General features: G+C 39.1%; 1 long non-coding RNA gene and 1 other non-coding gene across 13 annotated transcripts in view; both read left to right on the forward strand.

Annotated features, from left to right (window-relative positions):
- LOC103348351 (uncharacterized) overlaps positions 1 to 24,015 on the forward strand; it is a 117,568-nt gene that overhangs the window by 8,095 nt on the left and 85,458 nt on the right. For 3 of the 12 annotated variants that reach the window (XR_011380212.1, XR_011380210.1, XR_011380211.1), the window contains one exon: positions 23,520 to 23,665. This is a non-coding gene — a long non-coding RNA (uncharacterized lncRNA). Of the gene's footprint in view, positions 1 to 22,650; positions 23,666 to 24,015 lie in introns of those variants that run through there. The other 9 variants (XR_011380217.1, XR_011380218.1, XR_011380213.1 and 6 more) reach the window with 7 other exon arrangements.
- On the forward strand, positions 23,011 to 23,069 carry MIR1251 (microRNA mir-1251). Its single transcript, NR_162712.1, has one exon. It is a non-coding gene; the product is annotated as a microRNA mir-1251 (primary transcript).

A 24,015-nucleotide genomic window follows, 5' to 3' on the forward strand; every position in this document is an offset into this window, starting at 1 on the left:
AACCATCCTCTTCCCCAAAAAGAATCCTCTCCTTAACCATAATAAGATTTTATTATTTAATACTTGTTGGGTTTTTACTTTGAATGAAAGTCAAATTCACACTGAAACACCTAATAAAAATCTCCTCTGTCAACCAGAAACTCCTGCAATTAATTCTATTTATGTTTTTGCTCAATTGTAACAAAAAATGTAGCCTTGAAATACCAAGAGAAATATCTATGTCTGTATTTTTATGGGCTATTAAACCAAGTTATTAAGGTAGGAATTTTACTTAGCAGGAAAATCCAGGTGCCTATGAGTATTACTTAAAGCACTACCACACCTGTCTTCTGCTATGGCGCTTTTCTACTGGCTGTAACAGCCAGACTTCTATGTGTAGATATATATACAAGGAGATATAAATTACTATTGCAACTTGTATGTAGCATGTACTAATTTTCCAGGGTGAAACAAGTTAGAAAATTAGTTTCTTCATCCAGTGAACAAGATAGGCAGTGTGTACTCTCTAATTTATATGCTGAAACTTACCTATTCTTTGGGAAACCCTACTTGCTCATTGAGATAAGTGAGAGCAGATCTTGGGCCATGAGGCTTTGAGCTGTTCTGCTGTTAAGAAACAAGGACTATTTCTACAGTGTGTATTGTCATAGTGGCAGCTGAAGAGTCTCCCCCAGTGAATTGTGCTCTAAATGCTCATCACACACTATGTTGATGTCAGTAAAGTGCAAGAGATGAGCTTGGCTCCCTTGTAACCCTAACTTCCTATGGCCCTTTCATTTTCACAGGCATTTCAGGCATGAACCTTGGCTCTTAGTGACAGTGTGTGATTGTTGGTGTCTCACTGCCACCTGGGTGTACAGTCAAGAGTAGCAAATGGAGAACAATATTTAACCCCTACCATTTGCCATAAGAACACACCACATGCAGTTGGAAAGGCAAATATTTAATCAGCCAGTTTTTTCACTGTAGCCCCAATCAGTTGAGTTGGTGAAAGATTTTCCCCCCTCTGAAACTGTTTCCTTGCTTTGAAGATAAAGCCTTTGACTAGCTCTCAAATTTGAGGGCATTGTGTATTAATGTAAATGTTCAAATATTTTTGTATATGCTAAGTTAATCATTTTTGTCAAAAGATCACATGAAAAGTCCTCTGTGTTGTTGGCTGGCTGTGACTTTAATAAGTAAGAGGCTACCAGTGACGCACAAATTAATACCATTCCATTTTTAGGCATGTTGTATGATGAGGCTGTTGATCTTTAAAAGAAATTCCATTTGGTGACATTTACAAAAATAGTTTCACATTAGCAACTTTTAATTATAAAAAATATCAAGAATGGTAAAACTTTCAAGTGGCAAGGAAGTCACCTAGGAGGTGTGAGCTTCAGGAAGGAAACGCGACTCTCATCATACGTTAGCTTTGACAAGCTGGAAACCAGAATGATAGAATAGACTTCTCTGTATAAACAAGCACATTATCTGAAAGATGACATTTTTTTAAGTCTAGTGCTTTCACATAGTGCTGGATTTGAAATATTTGAATCCAGAGTTTAGTGGTCCTTTCCTCTAATCCTACTGATTCAGTGCAATGTAGTCTAATCCCCTTGAGTTCACCCAAAGACACATTGAGTTTTTATATTTATGAATACTTCAAACTCCTCCTATCGCTTTGATGTATTATTTTTATTTTTTGTTTGTTTAAACAGTAAGATTTATGGATATGTATGGCAAAAAATTTCTGGTTCTTTCCCATAAAACAAAAATATTTTAAAGAGTTCATTTCTGTGTAATTTGGGGAATTTTATTTTCCCATTGAGTGAAAATTGGTATAGTATATGATATTTGTAACTAAAATGGTATCTCTTTGGCCCAATAACCATGAATATTATCATAAATTTTGGGAGATTTCTCGTCATTCATTTGCACAATCATTCAATTGGCTTTTATTTTGCTTTAGATATCTCCTCTGACTAGTGTTGCTAAAGGCACTTGGGAAGATTTTATAAAAGAGAAAATATGATCTTCCCTTCATCAACTATAGCATAATTGGAGAGAGAGAAAGAACCTTAAGGAACTAATTGGATAATATAATGAAATTACTCTTAGCAATCATGCTTTGGTATTATGAAGGGAAAAGCTATTTCCTCACAGGTGGAAAGCAATATTAACAATAAAATATAGCTTTTAGCCTCAGAATATTGGTTTAAATTATTTGTTGTGAGAATGATAATGAGAGAATCAGAATAAAGGCTAGTTCTTGAAAAAGAATTTTAGTGTTTTTCAGTTGATATTGGCAAAATACAAGGTTTTCGTTTCATGAGAATTTTTTAAAAATAAATATTTCCTACTATTAATAATTATCCCATCCACAGATTAAAAATAGCTTACTTTATTGAAGGTTTATAGTTAATGTGTGTGCACCCATGTATATGTGTTTGTGTATGTGTGTGTGTGATGTATATTGGGAAAGATGGGGCTTATGGATTTACTGTTACCCTAAATGTACTTCGCGATATTCTTCTAAAATTTGGTCCTAAGTGTAAAATGAAGGGTTTTACAATAGTTTAAATCATTGGTGTGTATCTATCTTTTGAAATACTTCAACGTCCTTGCTATCTCAAGAAGACAGGCTAACATATTCTTTGCGATTGAAATCTTTTCAAAATTGTAAAGTTCCTGTATGTGTCAAAACCCTATCCATAGTTTGATTCTTTGGCAGAAATATTGTGCCATTTCCCCACATAGATTAAAAACAGTATCCCAAATAACATCTCACATTGAACAAAGAGCTGTGGGAAAGTTTTGATCCTTCTATTCCACCTCAAATATAAAATTTTAGAATAAGAAAAAATGACACGTTTGCATGAATGTTGGCTATTGTTTTCTAGGGAAGCCGCAGATTAGCCTGCCCAAAATAAATCCTTAATTTCACTTTAAAAGCTATGAAATGTTTGCCCTTAATTACTGTGTGTTGAAAAGCAAAAGCCCAGTAATAACTTAATTATTCTCTTCTCTTGTGTTGTGGAGCTTGTATTTGTAGGCAGAGAAGAGAGCCTTGGCTATTTCTGCCTTTTCTGCTCAGGGAAGGGAAGCATGGAGTAGAAAAGTGCAAACCAGTCCCTCCCAGACACCTCCTGTGGACAGTGTTTGATGTTCTCTGTGCAGGGGAAGACAGATGCCCTTTCATGGAGGGGAAGGGATAGGTGTCGCCAAGGCCAGACTCTCCCAAGTGTCCTATTTTATGAAGGAACTTGCACTTGACACATCGTGGGGAGATCAGACAGAAGGAGACATAATGAGACTTACTTGGAGAACAGTCAGCAGCATCTTCTCCAGGATGTGGCAACTCTGGGTAACAGAGTTCACCATCCACCTGTCTAAACAGGTAGTGACAGCAAAGACACAGCACAATTCTCCTGACTTGTGAGTGCCTCTGGTGCTTCCCTGTAAGCAACTCCTCTCACAGCTGTCTGCTCTGAGCTGTATTTTATTTTGATAGTCATTTGCAGAAGGTGTCTTTGAACCCCATGCAAAACAAAAGGTATGGTTGAAAAATTCCCCCAATGAGACTTCTTTCCCTTGACCCCCTACTCCCCACAGAGTGATTTGGGACGTAAAGATTAGAAGCCTAGAGACACTATTCATACCAACATTTAAAAATATACAGTTGTCATTTGAAGAAAAAGGACATAAAATTTTAAAATCTGAAAAGCCCAAAGTCTTATACATTAGATAAAATATGGTATATGATTACGTTTTTGATTCAAAAGAAAGAAAATATTTTGGGGAAAACTCAAGTTTATATATAATTACAGCTTACCTATTATTTGACTTTCAGTTGTTAGATCGTGATATCTAATGTCTTCTTCAGAATTAATTTTACTGCTGCTCCTCCAAGGTAAATGTGGTTTGCAGTAGGCACTGTTGCCTCGTTTGCTCCCAGGAGGTGTTGCCGCTCTCCCGTGCGTGCTCACTGTGCCCGCTCCTAACAAAGTCACTTTAGCAGAAGTTGCTCGTGGTCATCTAGGTCTTTGCCACGATAATGTTGTCAAATTATTTTGTAATGGTGCCTATGATGGCAAATATAACTTTTTAAATTTAAATTTATTTTCATTTATTTGAAAGGTAGACAAGAGAGGGAGAGAGGGAGGCAGGGAGGGGAGATCAAGATCTTCCATCCCTGGTTCACTCCCAAAGTGCACGCAACAGCGAGGGCTCTCAGCCAGGCCGAAGCCAGGAGCCTGAAACGCAATCTGGGTCCCCCAAGTGAGAGAAGTGACCCAAGCACTTGAGACATCATCACATCATCACATCACATCATCAGGGAGTCGGAACTGGAAGAAGAGCTGAGGATTGAACTGAATTACTCTGATATGAGATGTAGGCATCTCAAGCAGTGTCTTTACCACTTCACCAAATGCTTACCCCCAAAAGCATCTTCTTAGGCTTTGTCTTGAAATATTCACGTGCATCTACATTATATCTACAATATATAGATATATCCACTGCTGATGTCAATATCCGGAAGTAAAACCTAATTCTCTTGTACCTCGGGTTAATCTATATATTGTCAATAATCAGTGTTTCTGATTCTTATGTGCGTGTTTATTTTTCTAGGCTGCATTGGTCATGGCTTTCGCCATTTTTACATTGGCATCTAGTGCCCTGTGATTTGAAGGTTTTAAATTAGTTTTGAAAATCTAACAGTCTAGTATTCGCATGTTGAAAAGATAATTGTAAGGATTTAGGCATCTTGATGTGGTGATCTCAGGATTTTTTTAAGCTTTTGTCTCATTTTCTTATTTCAGAGCTGTAAGACAGCTTTGTTGCAGGAAGGGGATGGAATCCCTGACCTACTGTTACCTGGGGCCAGTTCCTTATAATCTTGAAATACAGCTTCTTCCCCTACACAATAAGGATTATAAAAACCAGCTTAATTACATTTCTTGGCCACTTCCAATGTGTCAGGCATCATTCCTCCATGGGCTATAACACGAATATTAGTATTATCCACTGTTTACAAATTACTACCTGGAGGTTTGGACAAATAAAGAAAACCCACACTAAAAACCATGTAGTTGTTAATTAATTGATTTCCTGTTGGTTCTTTTATTTCAGTAGTATTTGTTTTTAAGAAAAGACAGAGTCAAAAGATGTATATATTACACATGCAGTTAGTTGCCAAAATGCCAAAATGATTGAAACCCTTGGATATGAGATCAGCATAATACCATAGTATTAATACTACAGCACAAGTCTATGATTTTTATTTCCCCCATGTTGCTACATTATACAGTGACACTACTTTAGAGCTGGTTTGTAAGTGGCCTTGAAGGGCTGTATGCTATGAGAGCTGCTTTGTGCTGTTCTGTTTGAAGATGTCCATGGTGCTCTCATCGTGATGAGCCAACTCCTTCTCTGTAATGATTCGGGATAAATATCTGTTGCATAGAATTGAATGCTAGTCTATGAGGCAGTTTTTATACCTTAGATGAAGAACAGATGCCATTTACAGAAGAACTTGACATTCTTGGGGAGTAGTTTTGTAGCCTTAAAAATTTTCATATTTCTGTTTTGTCTGGCTCTTGATAAAAAAAAAATCTAAGAATGATTTACTTGAAATTTAAGACTTTAATTCTATAGCGGCTTTATCTGCTGCCTTTCTCAGGACACTGCTAACTTCAGCTTCCTCTCCTACTTCATCTGCAGGCTCTTGAAGTCTGCGGGATGCCCAAGTGGGTATAGAAACTCAGAAATAGTACAGTCCCTTTGGTTAAGAATAATGTGTCAGTTTTCTTTTCTTGCTTTTGTGCTCTCTGGAGCTCACCCATGCATGTTGTTCCAGTTGACTTCAAAGGCAAGTCTATGGTTGGATTAGCTCCACAGGACAGAGAGCAAGGTGAGAAACAGACTTAGTGCTTTCAAGACCTCCTGGGGAGCTGATCCAGCCAGACTATGTGGTTACCAAGATGATTTGTCCATTAATGTCCTCATAGAAGAACAAGTTAATTTGTATAACACTTTATTTTTTATTGCCACCATTAAATTTCTACATCTTTAAAATAATGGCTGGCCAGTACTCAAAAAGACTGATTTATAGGTATGTAATCTCTGCACTTGAGGAATTTAAAATTTCATAAAGGAGATTCAGACATAACAAATTAAATTTGTAGTGGAAAGTACTACTGAAGTAATCAAGACATGAAATATTCAAATCGTAGGGTAATTTTAGGTATGAATACAGGGATGGAGTAAAGAATGGTGCATGCTGGAGAAATTGCAGTAAGGGGTATTTGCTTTACAGATACTGCCAGCAAAGTCAGTTCTTGTAGAAGACTAGAGACACGCATTGCCGAGAGAAGAAAGGGAGAAGACTGGGGAGGTTGAAGACATAGTCACAAACTTAGGGCATAGTTTGGGAGATGGTTTAGAAGTGAAGGTGGGTTAGTTGTATGATGTGGGCTTGTGATAATTTGCCTGAGAAGAACATGGAAGCCTGGGCAGGGTGAAGAGACAAAGCAGATGGGACAGAGAGAGGCACTCACATGCATTGTGAGGTTAGGAAAGCCAACAGTGTAAAATGCTGGTGTGGAAATCCAGGAGGAAACAACCACAGTGGTTCTGCTGTGTATTGATTATAGGCTTATGTGAAAACGGGGAACCATAGAAATGTGAGAGGGCCAGATAAGAGGCAACAAATAATTCAGGTGAGAGATCTGCAATTCCTGCACTGAGACTGTAGTTACAATGTGGGAAAGAGCGTCAGGGTCATTTTGGTGATTATAAAAGAAATAATCATACAAGGCAGAATTGACAACATGATGGAAGGGGGGCATAGAAACAGTAAAGAATAGAAAGGGTTTCAAATCGATTCACAGGTTTTACTTCTTTAATGGAAAAGTTACACACAGGGCAAGATGGAGTGAAGATACTCAGTACTACTGTAAGTCCTAGCAAAGGGACTAAACATAGTTGCATGTTTTTTTTTCGTCTGTTTCTGGACTGAAGAAGAAAGGGAATAAGGTTATTTATTTGCAACTTGATTTATTCTGTTTCATCTCTATGATCACAAGTATGTGTTACTGAAATTTATATAAAGCTAAAAGCACTTTCTAATTCTTAGCCCCCACATTCGTGGGTTCTTTGAGGTCATTTTATTCAACATCGTCTAGGGAGACACTACAGAGAGAAGCTGCTGTCTGTGTGGTAACCAAGTGCATAGACTTTGTATTACTGAGCCTCAGATTGAATCTCGACTGTGGTTATGTTCTTCTAGTGAATAGAGCAGGAACAGAAATGATTCATTTGTCTCCAGAAATTGTCATTCTGACGTTGCTTTTGGAGACATTGGCATGTGTACTGAAGCTGGAACAATCCCACTTTGATTTGTCATCAAACACTTGGTATTGGACTTTGAAAGGAAAGAAAAATGTTGTGTATTTCAAATGAGCTTTTCGTTGGAGAAAGAAAAGGCTATGTGTATAGCTATCCTTTATAATTATCTTCAGGAGATATTTCTCCCCTGAAAAACATGCCATAATTTTATGACCGTGGAATGGCTCGATATTTGCTTCAGTGTCCACAAGACACAATTTGATGTAATTTCTTAAGTCTTAGAATGTACAGTACTGGATTCTCTGTTGTGGTTTTCTCTTTTCTGCAAATTCTGGAAGAGGAAACCACCAAGTAGAATCACATCATGTCATAGTCATAATGAAGACTGAACTTGGAGAAGGGACTTCTTTAAGGTCATATGGCTAGATAGGAACATGACCAAGAAAGACTCCAAATCTGCAAATACCCAAATGAGCCCCTTTTAACAATGATGCACTTTCCCTTACCAGTGTAGGGAATTCTAAACTGGATGACAACGCTCGTGAATATAGTTGCCACTCACTAATAAATCACATCTCATGTTGGGTGTCTTAGAATGTACCTGCATGTCTAACCACAAAAATATTATTCTAAAATAAAATACAAGCACTGTGGTGATGACTGAAAGGGCTTACAAAGGAATGGATACAGAGATTTTTTTTCCATAATTGAGATTTTATTGGTGTTAAGAACCAGTGTACATACATTTTAATTTGTACACAATTTTTAACATACATACCAAAAATTTTAAAAGCTCTGAATTGTCATTCTCTTTTTAAAGTTATTCCAGTGATGTTGCAGTTTCAAATTTGGAAGCAACTCTTCTTTAAGAGGCTATCAACTACCATATCTTCAAAGATTTCTGTTACATAAATCCCACTGATTTGTAACTGAATGTCATACACCCAACATACTCAAAGTTTCGATCTTTCGCAGCACATTAACAAAATTATTCGGAAAGCTGGACTACCACAACCAAAAATGTTACAGAGGGCACATGGTTCTGACAGAACAACAAGTAGTGACTTTCTGTAGGCAACAATTCTGTTAAACAACATGAGAGAAGTAATTGAAAATATTCAAGACAGATTAAGTGCATAATTCTGACTCCAAATTGCCATTTAGTATGCCTTCTATTTCAGGATATAAAAACCACCCCCACCTATGGAATGTTAAGCTGACATCCAAGGCAGTCAAAGCCTCCCATAATTCAATATGCCACTGTTTTATGGTTGTTCCAAAAAAACAACCAGAAAATGATTCACCCCTTACAAAATCATTTACATTTAAAAATGGTATGAGATAGGCTTCCTTCTTTCTTAAACATGTTTCTAGAGCTAATGAAAAACTCGCAATTACCAAATAGTTGAAACTCCTCTGGATTATTCAAGAAGGGAAACAGGGACCACTGATAACGCATGGTGTACAATACCATTCAGATTTGGCTTCTTTCTCTTCTGCTTCACCAAAGGCTGGACTCTCCTCATTTTTAGTTTCTCCATTTTCTGCAGGCAAATCTTCAGTTTCTTGGTGAGCCATCTTGGCCTGTTTAACCTCTACTCCTCTCTATCCCTTTGCTTGCACTCTTCTGTCCCACAGCTTGTCTTTCCCAGCTGCCTTCTAGGGCTTCGTTTCCACTTTTTGCAGGAGCAAACTTAGCCAACAACCTTGCCAGTCTCCCCTGAGGTCTTCCTCCACCACCCCTTCGGCGGAGCTGATCTTCCTCTTGGGCATCTGGCGGTGGGGAGGGTGTGTCCGTGGTGCCATGGCACACCGAGCCCTCGTAAAGCTGGACTTCCTGAAGAAATTTTTTTTTTTTAAGATGTCAGTGGTTTAAGAAAGAAATCACCTTTTTCTCTGATTGCCTTAGGAGATTTAATAAGGAAACCATGACTCTGACTCCATCTCACTCTATTTTCTGCTTAGTAAAGAACCTACCATCATAGGGAAAACTGCCCAGAATTTTTCTCTGATGGGAATGTAGTCAGGACAGATGGGGAGGAATTGGAGTGGAGCAGCCACTGATGGAGCTGTGATCTGGGCTGGTTCTTGGCATGTTTGGCCATTGTCCTAAGTGCGTCGCTGTGTTTCTCCTGTTCTAACCTCCCTCTCTCTCCTGCTTGTCCCTCTGGATCTTCATTCAGATCTCTCTCTTCCTCATCTCATTCAAACCTTTTGAAATTTGGTGTATATGTACTTTGGCATTTCTTTGTCTCCATTTTATGATTTCCAGCAGCTGGCACCTGCTCTCATTTCACCATTGAACTCATGCTTCTTGAATTGTTCAATTCAGTGAGTTTTGGTTCTTTCCTACTTTCTGTGCATTTGGCCTCATTGATTGCTCCCTCCTCATTCTAAAAGTTTCCCAGTCTCCTGGTTTCCATGGTGCCCTATCCTCCAGTTGTCCTCTGCTTGCTCCTTCTCTCTCCCTCAAAAGAATTCTCTCTTCTTCTTCATTCCCTAAATTTACTCTCAGCCCATTGTTCTACTTGCCCCTCACTATCTCCCTCTGATGCACTGCCCTGTTTGCAACTATTTATACATATTATTTGTACTCAAGTCCCTTTGCTGAAATATCCTAATATCCAGTGTCCATCTTCTTGCCCTGTCCAGCAGGTGCCCTCCAATCCAACATGTGCAAACTAACTTTATCATTGTCCCACCTCATCTAGTTTCTCATTCTATGCTCTTTTTCTCCTTTTGTGGCACTATAGTTCACCCACACAAGAAAATTTAGAGTCATATTTGGCTCCTTTCTACCCACTTTTGTTGTTTTCCCCATCAAGCCCATTACCAGGACCTGCTGATTTTCCCTAAGTCTTTCTTGAATCCATCTCTGATATTCATCGTCATTCCCGCTATTGTGGTTCAGAACTCCTGCCACTTTCAATGGTTCATCTTTTGCCTGGACATTTGTACCATTGAAATGGCCTTTCTTCTATCAGCTGTCACCATGAAATCCACCTAACATGCAAACCAAAGTACATTTACCCTCTGGCAGGCTTAAAATCCCCTCATGTTTCTATCCCTTGTAGAAAAGAAAAATCCAAAGTTGTTCTAACTGAAATACTACCCTTAAATCTACTAGTTCCTGCCTCTCTGTACTCTCATTTCTAACAATTTCCTATTTTAATCTTTGCACTCCAATAATATACAAACCATATCATTTCTTTGCATTTGTTGTGTGCTTGGTTTCTAAATCACTTTTCACTCCTTCCCAGGCCTACTCCTAGTCCTCCTATGGTCAACACAAGTGTCACCTCCTCTAAAACCTTTCCTTTTTGAATCTTGTCCCCATCCACATCCCAGCTTAGCCTTATCAATGCCCTCTGTGTAGTCCAGTCATTACATTAAGTACCTATAACATTTTCTAATTTATGTTTATGTTAGCCAGAGAGCCCACTGCTTGTAGACAGCAGCTTATTTCCATTAACTAAATTCAGACTTCTTTGAATAAGAATTTGGCATTGAACTAGAAAGATCTTTTGGATGTTCCACTGCTACTGATTGAGTCCGGAAGCTGTTATATAAGAATGCTTTTATATACCAGGAGTCTTCAAAAAGTTCATAGAAAATGTATATTATGAAAAAACTACGTGGATTTCAAGCATTTTTGTATCAAAATAAACTTCTTTTGATTCTATCTCTCCATGTACTTTTTGAAATACCCTCATAAGTATATAACGTTTAATTTTGCTTTTCATTATTTTTGAGGAATAGTAGCTGAGTTACAAGCAAATATCTTTATCTTTCCTTCTCTCCCAACATACACAATTTCCCTTCATTTTATCCCATAAGAAGCCAAAATTAAGAAAAGGCAGACTTGTCGGCTTGCACAGAGCATCGCAATTAGAGTAAAAGTGTCATAAGAATCCATTTTTCTGTTTCCAGGCCAGTCTTCTTAGTGATTTATGACATTGCTGCTCTATGATTTTTAAACATTTGCAGGTATATTTCATGTCACCTTTCAGTCACATACCTAAAACAAGGATTTCCCAGGGTAGCCAGTTACCATGCCAGAGAAAGGCTTTTTAAACCTTTATTTATCCACATTTCAGATATAAATTATTTTCATATCAAGAAGTAGCACACTGAGCTGTGCTGTCCCAAAAATACTACACATGCTATTTTCTCAGGAAAAGTGAGGTTTATTTTTTGTTAATGAAATGCCAAATAAGCCCAGCCAACTTGCCAGGCAGAATTAAATTGGAGCATCTTTGGCAGTAGATTGTGTTGCTCCATCCTTGCAAATGTTTTGCGAAAATTTAGCTTAAGCAATTTTAAAATTTCTGGGGCCAGATTCTTTTCAAGCTGAGACATTCAAGAATTGGGACAGGACTCACAACACCGTGAATGTTTCCAAGGACTGGTTAAATGAGATCCACTATGATCCTCCTCCTTCAGCTCAGCTCTTGTTCAGCGCCTATCAGAAACATTTCAGTCCTTGGCCAGAGTGGGTATAAATGAAGTGGCAGAGTTCAGATTTTGAAACACTGCTTATAAAGTCACTCTGTTTTCCTTCTGTATTAGCATATGGTTGATTCACTGTCTCCTTTTGTTCCTCCTGATGTCTGAGAGGAAACACATAGTCCTTAAAGAATTACCCTTAGCGGTGCCTCCTGAAACAGGTTCTCAAGAGGAATGCGCCAGAATGGAAGATAGATAAACAGGTACATTCCATTTTTTAAGTATACTGCCCAATTTTTATTAACATTAGGAGTCTGTCAACCTGTTCTGCGCCAAGCCAGTTAGTAAATAAGTTAGCTTTTGTAGGGTATATGATCTCTGTTGTGACGAGTCACTTCCTCTATTGTAGTCCTATAGCAGCCAGAGACAGTGCATGAACAAATCAGCATGACTGTGTTTCAGTAAAACTTTATAATATATATTATATATTATAAATATATAAATTTATAATATATTTTATATTATAATATTTTATAAATAGACAGTGGCCCATTAGTTTGCCAGCAACTCCCATTAGGAACTCTTTGGCTTTGATTTTGATTTTAAATTTTAGGTTATATCAAAGATGAACACAAGGGTTCTATATCAAAGATAAACACGTGAGTTCTTCAAAGGTCAAGAAAGATTGATAGCTTTTTAAGATCTTTTCTTTATTTGAAGTTGATGCCTGCAAAATTGTAAGTTTCTTGAAGGGGGCAAGTAGACAATAATTCATCTTAGGAGATGAATGACCAAGTACCTGGCTTGAGGTAGAGCCATATTTCCAATCAAATGAATGACAATGGCTCTGTATGTTATCTATAGTCAATTTGATCATATTGTAAAAAACATTCCAGACCCCAAACTTTAGTTTCTTGGTTCATTGTGCTCTCTTGTTTCAAAGGATCCCAGGTTAGGTGCACTGATGAAGGGATGGTGAGGAAAACAATACATACGTGCTTTCACTTGAGCCCAATTTTTGGTGCCTATGAGCCGTTGAATGATATGCATTGTGGAGCGGATTTTTAGTAAGTAGGATATGATTTCTTATCTACAGTTCTTTAAACATGTCCAGTTAAAAACAAGAAGGAAAACACTCTTTGCTGTGAATGTGGGCTGAGAGCAAGATGGATTTGCTAGTATTTTCTGTTCCTTAGATTTAAGATTAACATGGGCATAATGTTCTGGATGAAGCTTTGGAAGTACTTTTGAAGGGTGAGTGGCCATATGCCAGAAAGGGTTCTATTTTCAACAACTGAAAAAAAATACTTATTTTTTCAGAACTATGTGACCAACATAGATAGTAGTAGGCTTGATTACCAAAGACTTCTGTTACATCCAATGATCCTAAGGATAGGTGCCAAAACTTTTATCTCTCGTTTCTTTAAACATTGATTATGAAAATAGTGATAGTTCTACTGAAATGTGAAAAACAAAAAGGAATCCCCCTGTTGCCTCCTGCTGCTCCTTCCCCAGTTCTAATTACCTTCCAAGATACAGCTTATTAGCAGATTTGTCTTGCACTTTTTCTGCATGTATACTTGTCTCTGTGTGTGTGCATGTAAACCTCAGACTGTATTGTACTTAATGTTTTACAGGTTGCTCTCTCAAGTCATATATGTAATGTAATCATTCTGTGCTAGCAGATACAAGCCTCCTTTATCCTATTTATTAATGCATTGTCCTTTATATAACCATTTTATTCATTTGTCCCCTTTCCCCTTAAGCATTATGGACTGGGCTGTGGTTATTGCTATTGTATTCTAAAGATACTTGTATTTGTTAATTAAGGAGATAAAATCAGCCCTCCTTCCCACAGCAGGAAAATGAATTTGACTTTTATTAGTCTAGTTTTACTTTTAAGTGGTTCATGATTATTGATGGCTCTGTATAGTTTTACAGCACTCTGGCAAATGAGCCCTCACTTCTTACAGTGATATATTTTGGTATAACTGTGTGTTTATCATTATAAACCATAAAAGCCCATGTGTGCACATGCAGGCACATGTACATATGCAGATTTATTTAGTTCAAGGAGACAATTCAGATGGCTAAGCTCAGAAGTGGAAATTGTTCTGACGTGTGTCTGGCCTTTGTGACAATGGCATCATATCAGATATGGTGTGCAGATGTTGCGCTTTGAGAGTATTCTACCTTCCTGTAATAACCCCTACAAGCTTTCAGCCACATTAACAAGGAGCAGCTTTAGCTTCCTAGATACAGAAACCTTTACCTTACAATGCCAAGACAACTATTTTTAAAAGTTTGAAATTCGCTTGCAGCCTTATTCTCTGCAAGATCTTCCTATCTATTTCAACAGTGTCAAACTCTGACAAAAAAGAGAAGAAAACAAGGAGAGACTATACATGTCACTCACACCGGCTGAGAGAGAAGCTGACAGCAGAGCAAGAATTGGATGACGAAGGAGTAAATGTACCCTCACTTGAAAAAGAACTTTTCTCTTTCCAGCTATATATAACATATCCATTGTAAACTGGGCAAGACTATTAATAGTAATAATTATAATAGCACCTTGCACTTGTCTAGTGCCATCTAACATACAAAGTCTTCCTCATTCATTTCATCTCTTTGACAGTTTCATCAAGCCGTGAGCAAGGAGCTTGTTACTGCCTCGTTATATCCCATCCCTGCTGTTGCTTGCACTCTTTCCAAATCTGGTGCAAGTCAGAGATGTAGAAGGGCTCTCAACCTGTGCACCACCCACATGTTTGGGCCACATGCTTGCTGATTTGTTAGAATGTGGGGATATGGCCGGCGCCGCGGCTCACTAGGCTAATCCTCCACCTAGCGGTGCTGGCAAACCGGGTTCTAGTCCCGGTCGGGGCGCCAGATTCTGTCTCGGTTGCCCTTCTTCCATGCCAGCTCTCTGCTGTGGCCAGGGAGTGCAGTGGAAGATGGCCCAAGTGCTTGGGCCCTGCACCCCATGGGAGACCAGGAGAAGCACCTGGCTCCTGCCTTCGGATCAGCGCGGTGCGCCGGCCGCTGGAGGGTGAACCAATGGCAAAGGAATACCTTTCTCTCTGTCTCTCTCTCACTGTCCACTCTGCCTGTTAAAAAAAAAAATGTGGGGATGTATGGTGAGATTAAGCTCTTCTAACAATACAAATTACTAAAAAGCTTAGGTTAGATGACTTTGCATTATTGAGATCATACGACTTTTTTGAAAAAGACACATGAAATAGTATTAAAATGGATAATGTAGATGAATTTTAAAAATTATTCTCATTTATATTATAGAGGCATTTGAATTCCATCTATTTCTCTAGTAATTTAGCCACTAATAATCATAATTACAACCCTTAGTTGCCGTAAGACAATGAACTGCCTCCTGTAATATTAAGGGGTATTAATTTATGTCAACTCTGTATGTAGTTTCAAGAATTTTACTACATTGCTGATCCATGAAATTTTGTCACCTGTAGGTATGATATGTATATAAGACTAAATTTCATTTATGGCAATATTTCTTTAGGAGAAAGTCCTATTCCTAGTGTTGAATAAATATGCTTGTATTACATATGAATTTTCCCCAAGATTTCTGGTTAATGGCAGTGGTCTTCACTTACTTGCTCATTAGCCATAGGTGCTTATTTAAGAAAAATGATACTGAGCCCCCGTTTCATGCTTTATCCTGAACCGGTATCTTCACTGTTATGTACAATGTCTGATTTATTATCTAAGCCCCAGAAAGTATTACTTCCAGCATTTTGTGAAATAAGCCTCTGGGAGTATATGCACTTTGCTCGAAGCCACATATCGGATAAGTGGCAGAGAAGACACACAATTTCCTCTGCTCAAGTCGAGAACGTTTCCCATCAAAGTCACAGTCATCTCAGAAACTAGTCTCTCAGAATTTGTGTCAGGGAGTTTCATTCAGCCCGGGCCTCTTCACTCATAGGCTCATGGAGGAGAGTTTCTTTCCTGAAGCTTGTCAGAGGAGGTAATATCAACCAGTAAATCAGAGATTCAGGGAACTTGTTAAAATCTTGATTATCAACGAAAGGTGTAATGCGTCCTGTATTACAATGCTTTCCTTGCACCCGGGAGAGAGGCCCACAGAATACATCATTTTGTAGAAAGATAGCTTTATTTATTCTGTGGTACAACCAAGATCATGATAGTTAGGACCCTTTGTGATAGCTTTTTACCATATGTGAGAGTGGTAAGCTTTGAAAAGAAAAACAGGTCCAGGCATTCTCCATTTACCTTGGATACAAAATAGATTTCCTGCCTTTGTTTGATGAAAAGAACAGGCAGTGCCCATTCTAAGGAGTGAATATGAAAAATCACCTCCTGTGGATTTTTTCTCCCCATTATTATCAGAAAGCTGTTTTTAAATAAGCAGCTTTGATATTAGCAAGTGACACAGGAAAGTCACTGTCTTAAACATGCTTATATGAAAAATGGCACAAGAAGGTGAGGGACATTTCTGAGGCAGACAGACTTTTGCCATTAGTCATATTCTGTAAGGAACAAACAGTTCCTGGGAGGTAGAGCTGATCCAGAGACTTCTGTAACATTAGTGTAGACTTCTACCTTCTCATGAGATAATGCTGATGTTGAATGCAAATTCCCAACTAGAATGAAGCTAACAAAGCAATTCTCTGCTCATCCATTCTGGAACAATAAAGAGAAAGGTCCCCTGTATTTATTAAGCCATTTATAATTATTTCTGACATGTCGAGTGTACTGGGGATAGAGAGAATAGGAGAAGATTGGGGTAAAAGAATTTTTAATGGGATGTCAGTGCGAAGAATTGAATGAATGGCCCCAGAAATGAGCATTTTTAAAAATATGACACTGCCACTCAATAAACCAACAGAGAAAATATTGAAAGGAATTTCTGTCAACATGCTGGGACGAGTGTAATTTTGAACAATCAAATATAATGGTGAGATCAAGCTTGGTGTCAGGCTGTATGACTTGTCATTCTGTGAAATTACGAAACTTGTGAACAAAAGGAGATGAGCGATGTATAGCAGTGGTGTGGATGTAGGAAGATGGGAAGTTTGCCATTCCAGCCAGCTCTGTCTCCTCTGACCTGCCTGACATGCAGATGGTTTCATTCTGTACAAAACAGCAGAAGTGACATGATCAAGAGTCCCCAAGAAAAGAATTTCCAGTTTCACCACAGAAAAAGGTGTAAGTTTCATATCTGGAACATCTGACAGCATCTGGAGTGTTGTCTCATTAAAATATATGATCAGAATTAATTCACATCATTGCAAGAAGAGTCAAGTCACCTGAGCCGAATTTACGTGTGGCATCACAAAATAAGGTTGACAAAAATGGCAGTGGTTTACAGACTGGCCAGTGAGGGTGCCTGGGCAGACCTCCTCCTCCTCCTCCTTTTTCTCCTTCTCTTCTTCCTTCTCTTTCTCTTTTCCCTTCCCCTCCCTTTTTTTCTTCCTCTCCCTCCCTCCCCCTAGCCTCTTATCCTATCCTCTTACTCCTCCCACTCTTTTTTTTTTTTTTAACATGCCATTTGGTGTTTGGAGCTTACTTGTAGGAATTTGTATATGCTGTGACATAGATAGGCTCCTTTCCAAAGTACCTTGGTTTAAAGGATTTGGAATGGCTTTCAATGAGACACAAGCCTACAGCAATAAAATAATAAAACTGTCACAAGACGATAAGGATTTTGTATTTTGGTGAGGAAAATCTGAAAAACCACATTGAATGGGCCCTGGGGGAACCAGGAGGAGGCGAGGATTAGTAGCAGCTGCTACTGATGTTTGTTGAGGCAAATGGAGAGAAGGTTGTGCCTGGTGCTGTGTTCAAGTGACTTACAGGTGCTCTTGGAGAGGAGGCCGGAGCATCAGGTAGCTCTCCCACATAGTTCCCGAAGCAGTCCATTTCCTTTGCTGGGAATGCAGCCAAAAGCCGGGTTGCAGTGTTGCAATCGCCCGGTCTGTGCTCTCCACATCCTCTTGGTTGCAGAAGGCCCGGTACTACCGCTTCTCTACCTGCCTCAGCTGTCTGCATAAATTTTGCAGTTGAGGACACTGACATCTCTTTCAGTAGTTGTTTGTGTCCTCCCTGCCCTTTCCATTTTCCTACTAATGCAATGGCGCTTCTAACAGCTTGTGGAAAGTGAAATTAAAAGATTATTTTGGTGCCAGAATTTTTTTGAAATCCATGCATATAAGGGGATCCTCAAAAAATTTGTGAAAATTTATATTATGAAAAAGCTATGCATGAGTTTCCAACATTTTTAGCACCAACATAAACTCATCTTTTAATTCCATTTTTTTCCATAAACTTTTTGAAGTACCCTGGTAGTTGAATTGCTATTAGGGAATTTATTTCTTTCATTATTTAAAAAAGATTTATTTATTTATTTATTTGAGAAGTAGAGTTACAGACAGAGAGAGGGAGAGACAGAAAGATCTTTCATCCGCTGGTTCACTCCCAAATGTCTGCAATGGCTGGAGCTGGGTCAATCTGAAGCCAGGAGCTTCTTCTGAGTCTCCCATATGATGCAGGGGACTAAGCACTTGGGCCATCTTCTACTGCTTTCCAAGGCAATAGCAGAGAGCTGATCAGAAGAGGAACAGCTGGGACTTGAACTGCTGCCCATATGGGATGCAGGCAGCACAGGTGGTGGCTTTACCCGCCACCTCAGCATTGGCCTCAGGAATTTCTTTCTTTTCTAACTCTTCAGCTACCTCCTTCTGTCTCCATGGGTTCTAATCTGCCTTTCTCTGGATGGGACTCTGGGCAGATGGCTGTCTCTGGGTCATGCTGGGTCCTCATTTAGGAAATTGGAGGCTAAGATATCATTTCAGAAGGGAGTCTTTGTCTCATGAGTCTGACTCCCTAGCAGCCTGAGGAGATACCTGAAGATTGATAGTAATGAGCTTGTCCAACTGTACAATCAAAATTGAGACCTTCGGGCCAGTGCTGTGGTGAGCAGGTTAAAGCCCCAGCCCGCAGCGCCGGCATCCCCTCTGGGTGCCCATTCGAATCCCGGCTGCTCCACTTCCCATCCAGCTCTCTGCTATGGCCTGGGAAAGCAGCAGAGAATGGCCTAAGTCCCTGGGCCCCTGCACCCACATGGGAGAATGGGAAGAAGCTCCTGGCTCCTGGCTTCCATTTGGCTCAGTCCTGGCTATTATGGCCATTTGGGGAGTGAACCAGTGGATGGAAGACCTCTCTCTGTGTCTCTACCTCTTTCTAACTCTTTCAAATAAATAAAATTAATCTCTAAAAAAAGTTGAGAGCTTGTGTGCTTGTTCTCACTGTTCATTTTTGTCTGTTCTTTATCCCAGAGAAGACTGCCCACTGACTCCTTTATTCAAAACTTTAATTCTTGATGCTGCTGCTATTTTCTACATCAAGACTTCCTTCCCCTCTAAATTGTCAAAGATGTTTGGTCTCCGAGGTGCTGGCAAATGAGGCAAAGGTTCTCTATCATCCCTGCCAACCCCTTGGGGACCAGGGATGCTTCTCCAGTCCCTGGTGTCCAGACCGTAAAAAGGCAGGCAGTGCCCCCCAGGAGATTCTCCTAGAATAGCCTCTCTGTGGTTCTGCTCCTGGGCCTCTGGGCTTTTCAGCCTTTCTGGTAACGCTGTCCATTTTAGAACTGAGAGAAAAAAGGTTTCAATCCGTTCTATTTTCTTTGAATAGCACTTACGGCATAGCTCTGTGCAAGTGGGCATCCAGCGGGCCATTTTCTCCTAGTACTTGTATTGCTCTCTCCTTGGGATGAAAATTTCTATTTTAGGTTCCTAAGTAGCCATGTCTGAGTTGCGTGTGTGGCCTTGGAGAGTTTGGACTTAAGCATAAACGTAAGCATTTAGAATATTGGGAAGGGAAGGGAGCAAATAAAGAAACAGGCCAGCTGAATGCATGGACACTTTCACCACTGTTCATTCACACAGTTGCTAGAATTCTATCACTGCTATGCAGGTTAATTTGACTTCAGTGAGATTGTATAGAAATCTGAATTGTGATACACACAAAGAAATTAAGCCAACTATCCTTTTATGTTACTTATAACCTTCCCATAAAGAAAAGGCTACTTCTGGCTGGCTAGGTGAGTGTCTGATGCCATAGGCTCTGAGACTTTTTAGGTGCTTCTGTCATATTCTGTGCTTTGCTTCTGTTCTTGGAAAATGAAAGGAATGGAAGCATTTGTGATGATACCTCACAGCGAATTTTTAGAGCCAAATTGTCTCTGTGCCAGAAGGATTTCCTGTGATCAAAACCAGTTGTTCTAAAATCTGTATTAACCCTTTAACTAAAATAGCAACTTTTAATTGTTAATGCTTAGTTATAGCTAGAGGCTAGTTTTTACAAATTCAATGTAATAATAAGAATAATATATATTTCTTGACTCTTACCATATTTGAGTATTTTCTTTGTGTCATGCACCAGATTAAGCATTTTGTGTAGATTAATTTATTTGATCATCACAACCCTTGGCAGTAGTACTAGTTTTATTTCCATATTATAAATAAAGAAATTAAGTCATAGATTAAATAACTTGTTCAACTTGTAAAACCTAGCATCAGGATTTGCTGTAGGGAGGCCTGATTTCATAAGGCTACATTTAGGTACCATGCTCTATTCAGAGTCCCTACTCAGTCATTTTTATTCTTATTTGAATCTTGCTATATTGATGAACATCTCAACATTTAAATTTTAAAGGTGTAAGGGGTAGGGTATTCAGTCCCGTGGATTAAACTGCTGCTTGTGGCACTTGCTTCCCCAATCAGAGTGCCAGTTCTAGTCCATGCTGCTCCTCTTCAATCCAGCTTCCTACTAATGCCTCCTGGAAGGCAGCAGATGATGGCCTACTGATTTGGTTCTTGTCACCCTTGTGGGATACTTGGAGTTCTCCCACTCTCTCTGTCTGTCGTTCTCTCTCTCTCTCTCTCTCTCTCTCTCATTCTACCTTTCAGTTAGATGAAAATAAACAGTTTTTAAATAGGTTTAAGTGGTATCTGAAATGGTGATTAGGGTTGATATTTTTGCTTCTGAATGCATCTAACTTATTCTCTCTTGTGTGTGTGGTTTTTTTTTTTTTTTTTTTGGCCAGGCAGAGTTAGACAGTGAGAGAAAGAGAGAGAGAGAGAGACAGAGACAGTTATAGACAGTGAGAGAGAGACAGAGAAAGGTCTTCCTTCCGTTGGTTCACTCCTCTGATAGCCATTATGGCCAGCACTGCGCTGATCCAAAGCCAGGAGCCGGGTACTTCCTCCCGGTCTCCCATGCGGGTGCAGGGACACAAGCACTTGGGCCATCCTCTTCTGCCCTCCCGGGCCACAGCAGAGGGCTGGACTGGAAGAGGAACAACTGGGACTAGAACCCGGTGCCCCAACCGGGACTAGAACCCGGGGTGCCAGCGCCGCAGGCAGAGGATTAGCCAAGTGAGCCACAGTGCCAGCCACATCTAACTTATTCTAACAGGAGATACTGGTTCTATACAGAAGAAAACATCCATGACCAAGAAACAGAAAAATGAACCTGATGACAACATAGAGTAAAGCTTTGGATCTAGGCACATTAATTCCACTCGTGTAGGAAGGGAAGAGCCACTGTAAAGAAGGCATCTTTTCATTTACATCTCAACACATCATGATACATCAGTTTGGTGACCCGTTGTTTGGCAAAGCACATTACTGTGCAACGTTGGAGTGTGGACACTGTAGTCAGACTGCCTTACATTTGAATATAGCCCTACCACTTACTGTGTGATACAGGTCAACTTCCTCGCTATCTCTGTTTTTTTCTGTTTCCTCATCTTTAAAGTGCGGCAGATGGTACCTATCTTACCAGTTATGGTGGTATTAAATTAGCTCATATATATAAAGTATTTAGAAGAGTGCTTGTCATATAATTAAGTGTTATATTGCCATCAACATCATTATTGTTATCACAGGATGATTAAAGCATGTGTGGCAAAGAAATTGTCAATAGACTTACATTAGGACATTCTCCAGGCTTTCATATAGGAGAAGAAGATACAAGATTCAATGTATGGTATATGTACTTTGCTAAGAAAGGCAAACTTAGATAACTCAGAATTTTTTCATTTTGCAATTTGAGTGGTAATTTAGAGTCTAATCAGTTAATATGTTGCTATGACTCAATTTGCACTCAGAGAAAGAGAATTTAACATGTAATTTGCATGATTACCAAACTGAAACAGAGACTGGACACTTACCTTGAAAAACTGAAGATGCGAGTGGCAGAAAACATGAAGTTTTCCTACCTGTAAAGTTCAAGTGATTTAGAGAAACCAGGGTTTGTGTTCTGATGTAGCATATTTATTTTGGGATGATATTGGTAAAGGTAAGCGTATCTCATTGATCACCATTATAATAAATTCCCACACGTGCACAGTTTCACTCCTGCTCTCTTCAGTGAATCAGAATGGATGATCTCCGAAGTCCTTGGCAGGCATTCACATGGGAGAGGCGGGCTTTATTTCTTTAAGGCAATTGGGTCCAACTGCCTGCTCACCAACAGGAAAAGCTGGCGAAATTCCAAAGGTGATTAGTGCTGTATATGTTATGTCACACAGTGGAGTGTGTTTGGGTGGATGGAAGGGAAACCCTATAATTTTGTAGTTATTAGTAGAACATTCTGCTAAACCTCTTTTTATTCTAAAAATTGGTGGAAATAACTCTTACTGCTCAAGATGATTCGAGGGTACTGTGCTGCCATCAGAATCCACCCACAATGATTTCTAAACCTGGAAGTTGCAAGTTACCAGAATGCAAATATTTCCTCCAAAATATTGGGTTCCTTTGATCTTTTTTTTTTTTTTTTTTGGTTACTGAGTCAATCTTTTTAATTATTTGAATTCTGAGGATTTTTCTCCAAATAGAATTGTCAGCTTAACCTAGTCTAGTTTGAAAAAAGTATTGCATTGTAAAATGCTCTTTCCACTGTCCTGTTTAGGAAAAATGACTTGGGCTAAACCAAATATTGAGTTACCAACTATTTCAATTGCCATATTCATTATCTCCTATGAAGTATAAGCATTCTTCTTGTGTTTGTAGGACCTTGGAATTACATTCTAAATGACTACCATGGAAACATGTAGAACATCATGTCCTGTTTTTGTCTTTGTGGGTCATTTTCATCAAATGTTTAGTAATTTCATTGCCCTTGCATAATTAGGTGAAGAAGCTCCACCCGAGCGTCCATGGGTCAGCTATGTGGACTCTAGCTGCCAAAGGCGCTTCTCCTTCTGAACAGAGCGCTTTGCTCAGCCAGTGTAGACATGGCCTGATAAACAATGGAACTTCTCCCTTGAGAACTGGAGTTTGGATTGATCTAATTCTTTAACTCAGAAGTGTGCACAGGTTTGATAAGTGGTTAAAATGTGTGTATTTTAGTGAAATGGGAGCTTAAATTAACAGTCGTGTGAAGAATAACAATGTATAGCAAACGTAAAAGACAGTAGTACTCACTGTTGCAAAAACTAATCAAGGGACTATCAAATCCAATTTTAATGTGCATTTAAATATCTGTGCCAGGGAGGTTGTTCTTGCAGGTTTCTATCTGTCAAGCCTTAACACTAAACCTGTCAGAGTGCAACATGGGAGTGTCACTTTTAACCAGGATGTCACATACACTGTGAGAAACAACCTGCTTTGTGTTTTCTTTCTTACCAGGAAAAGCAAATGTAAAAAGGATTTTTCTTTTAACACTGCATTTTTCTTTTGCAGATTCTCGGGCTGATGCTGTTAAGTGATGGAGTGGGTTGCCAACTGTAGTTGCTGCACTCAGCGCCTAATGGCTCTGGGGAACATACTCAGACATGCCCAGAGAAGTCTGCCTGGGGTGAAACAAGTACCCTTGAGGTTTATATCAGGTGTGTGAAGAATGATGGAAACATGACTTCTTGGATTTTTTTGCATTTACATTTGTCAAGAAAGTGGGAAAGGTCATGATTCTTGCCTATTCTTCCAACTCTTATAATACTATGAAATACACCCCAAAATGTAACCCCCTACTTAGGATTTAATCTCTCCTATGCTACTCCCTTGAAAGTCCTCTATCTCATCAAAGCTTTAGATGTTAAAGGCATGATTGTGTGTTTTAATATCAAAAAGGGTTAACTTTTAGAGTTGTTTTAAAACTATAAATTGGATTTGGTAGGTTTTATGATTTGTCTATATTTTCATAGAGCAGTAAATGCAATTTGTTGTATACGAGTTAAGT

This window comes from Oryctolagus cuniculus, chromosome 11, assembly GCF_964237555.1.
Source record: "Oryctolagus cuniculus chromosome 11, mOryCun1.1, whole genome shotgun sequence".
Classification (NCBI taxonomy): Eukaryota; Metazoa; Chordata; class Mammalia; order Lagomorpha; family Leporidae; genus Oryctolagus; species Oryctolagus cuniculus.